At 50.4% G+C, this 3,551-nt stretch overlaps 1 protein-coding gene and 1 pseudogene across 1 annotated transcript in view; one reads left to right on the top strand and one right to left on the bottom strand.

Moving 5' to 3' along the window:
- Window positions 1-3,551, bottom strand: part of MAD2L2 (MAD2 mitotic arrest deficient-like 2 (yeast)) — a 31,464-nt gene that overhangs the window by 10,224 nt on the left and 17,689 nt on the right. The gene's annotated exons all lie outside the window — the stretch shown is intronic.
- Window positions 1-3,551, top strand: part of LOC108796311 — a 9,417-nt pseudogene that overhangs the window by 4,986 nt on the left and 880 nt on the right.

Here is a 3,551-nt window from a genome sequence, read left to right as displayed (position 1 = left end):
TCCTCTGCGATGTATTTATTATTTTATAAAGACCCCCCTCCCCTCCCCCAGATTTATTGCCGTCGTTCCCACGCCTGAAATAAAACACGGCCGAGGCTCAGAACCCGAATAGAAGCTTCTCAGAAATGGGTTTCCCTGTTTGTCACATTGTGTTACTTTGTATCATTTTTATTGTCTTTCAGAGGGATTGAAGTCCTGGAGGTTGGAGAAAAATTTCGGGGACCGCTGGAAGGTGGAAGATCTGCCGGGAGAACACGGCCAGCCGTTCCCCGATGACACCGTCACCAAGTACTTTGTGACGTTACTGGAAGTGATTCCGGCGGCTCAAAAGGGAAAATGAAAAGGGGGCTGGTAATCAGTGCAACACCCCCCCACCGCCACCCCTCAACTTTGCTTCATGGGCTCTGCTGCCCCCTCCTGAGGGTTTGGGACTGGCATCGTGGGTCTTGGCAGGTAGTATAAAGAGCGACTAGCGAAGTCTGTTCTCTGATCTCCTCCCCGCTGAATGAAGCCGGAAGCGACGCTGATTGCATCACTTCCAGTTTCTGAGCTGTCATTCCCCGGGGGAAGTAGAAGCTGATCAAACACCATCTGTACTTGATCAGCTTCAATGGGCTGCAAAGGCGACATTAGGAGTCTAATAGTCCCCTAATGTCGCCTTAAAGAGAACCTGTCACCTCCAATGTGCTATCACATCATCTGCAGCCAATGGAGGGATGTCATTTAAAGAGGATTTGCTTCAAAATAGAAAATACGCTCCTGTCGGTAGCAGTGACGCCGACGGCTTTCTGATCCTCTGTAATATAATTGTATCATCTGGAGATCCGGCCGGCAAGTCTGTTACCCGTCATCCTCCTCTAGCAGGCCCAGCTGTCCGGCAGACGTGGAATTTGGGGGGTCGAGACTCATAACTGTCATTTACATTGTACAATCGGATTGTATGAGATCCCGACAAGTGACTGTTGTTGGTGTTCCGTAGGATGTGTTTCAAGTCCCAGCTGATAGACCTCCGGAAGACGGGATATAATAAGGAATTACTGGACGAGGAGCAGCCGGATATCGCCGTCAGAGACTGGTGAGTGGCACGCTGCTTATAACATTCACTGGAGCAAATGACAATCTGTATAGAAGGACAGACAGTCATGGGCAAAAATATTGGCACCCCCGGCATTGCTCTGACAATGCCCCCACTTCCCGCAGACAATGACAAATGTTTCGGCATTCTCATGTTTGTATCAGTGACACAAAAAAACCCCCCAAATCTGACCCATTCCACGCAAACCTCCGGGAGAGGAGCAAGACTGAAGGGGAGGACGGAGGTCAGGTAGAAGACTGAAGGGGAGGATGGAGGTCAGATAGAAGACTGAAGGGGAGGATGGAGGTCAGATAGAAGACTGAAGGGGAGGATGGAGGTCAGATAGAAGACTGAAGGGGAGGATGGAGGTCAGATAGAAGACTGAAGGGGAGGATGGAGGTCAGATAGAAGACTGAAGGGGAGGATGGAGGTCAGATAGAAGACTGAAGGGGAGGATGGAGGTCAGATAGAAGACTGAAGGGGAGGATGGAGGTCAGATAGAAGACTGAAGGGGAGGATGGAGGTCAGATAGAAGACTGAAGGGGAGGATGGAGGTCAGATAGAAGACTGAAGGGGAGGATGGAGGTCAGATAGAAGACTGAAGGGGAGGATGGAGGTCAGATAGAAGACTGAAGGGGAGGATGGAGGTCAGATAGAAGACTGAAGGGGAGGATGGAGGTCAGATAGAAGACTGAAGGGGAGGATGGAGGTCAGATAGAAGACTGAAGGGGAGGATGGAGGTCAGATAGAAGACTGAAGGGGAGGATGGAGGTCAGATAGAAGACTGAAGGGGAGGATGGAGGTCAGATAGAAGACTGAAGGGGAGGATGGAGGTCAGATAGAAGACTGAAGGGGAGGATGGAGGTCAGATAGAAGACTGAAGGGGAGGATGGAGGTCAGATAGAAGACTGAAGGGGAGGATGGAGGTCAGATAGAAGACTGAAGGGGAGGATGGAGGTCAGATAGAAGACTGAAGGGGAGGATGGAGGTCAGATAGAAGACTGAAGGGGAGGATGGAGGTCAGATAGAAGACTGAAGGGGAGGATGGAGGTCAGATAGAAGACTGAAGGGGAGGATGGAGGTCAGATAGAAGACTGAGGGGAAGGACGGAGGTCAACTTCATCCCAGGACAAAAAAAAAATTGCAGCCCTGCACTAGCAGATTGCTCCGAGACCCCCTGAAAAGCCCCACAAATACCTGTCAATCCTGCCAGTGGAGTCCACTTATTGCAGCTTCCTGTGATGGGGTGGCAAGGATCCTGGACTGTTCCTGAATCCAGAGCAGAGTTGTCACCCTCATGTAGGCGGTGACTACTTGCACTGCAGTAGGATAAGATTTTGCAGGGGGTGTGGCTATCGGCGTTGTCACTGCTGATTCACAAGCCTTTAGCTTGTCAATCAATACCTGGCCACACCTAGTCCCGCCCACTGCTTTTCTGGATTGACGGCACTGCCTGTGTTGCTGAACCCTCTCGCTGTGAGCTGCAGTGTCTGGGAGGGGGAGGGTGTGAGACACAAATGAAGGAGGATTTGGCTCACTCAGGGAAGCTAAAGAAGGTTTTTGTTCCCCATATGGGGCTTGTACATCACATGGTATCTGGAATTGGTCCTTGTTACCACACATTGACGTCTTTACATGCCCCAGTAGCCAGAGATGGGCGGCTGATAGTGGGGGGTGCACCGGAATATCAGACCGCCATAAAGTCATAGCAGACGCTCTTCTCTCAGGAAACCCTTTAACTTGTGCTGTCATTTCCTCTGGACATCCACACAGGTTTGCAGCTAGAGCGGACTGCGGCTGTAAATATAAAATTGAGGTGCAATTGCTGTCTGAAGCCAAGAAGGTTCTCTGTAACTTTTCTCCGAGGTTGGTAATCATACCAGAGGGGAGCGACGCCCTGTGGCAGAAGGTAGGGAGCAACTGCGTCCAATATTGTTAAGAAAGTTGTATATATAACCGCTGGCTCGTAGCACAGATATGGCCGACATTTTCAGTGGTACAAACAAAGAATGCTAAAAGGGAAGCCCAGCACTAGATGAAAGCCCAGCACTAGATGAAAGCCCAGCACTAGATGAAAGCCCAGCACTAGATGAAAGCCCAGCTCTAGATGAAAGCCCAGCACTAGATGAAAGCCCAGCTCTAGATGAAAGCCCAGCTCTAGATGAAAGCCCAGCTCTAGATGAAAGCCCAGCTCTAGATGAAAGCCCAGCTCTAGATGAAAGCCCAGCTCTAGATGAAAGCCCAGCACTAGATGAAAGCCCAGCACTAGATGAAAGCCCAGCACTAGATGAAAGCCCAGCACTAGCTTCATCATTTCTGGCAATCTTTGCTAAACCACTAGTTTGCAAAAAATGTGTTCCTCCTTGTATAATCAACGGCTCATACATTACTTTATGAAACCACTTGACGGCCAGCAGAGAGAGCCGAGAGGAGAGACAGCCAGGGGGGAGAGAGCGCAAGGAGAGGCATGGGGTGG

Source organism: Nanorana parkeri, unplaced genomic scaffold (assembly GCF_000935625.1).
Source record: "Nanorana parkeri isolate BGI_ZX_2015 unplaced genomic scaffold, ASM93562v1 scaffold1091, whole genome shotgun sequence".
Taxonomy (NCBI): domain Eukaryota; kingdom Metazoa; phylum Chordata; class Amphibia; order Anura; family Dicroglossidae; genus Nanorana; species Nanorana parkeri.
The sequence above is the reverse complement of the archived record's forward strand: the minus strand, read 5'-3'. Positions and strand labels throughout refer to the sequence as shown.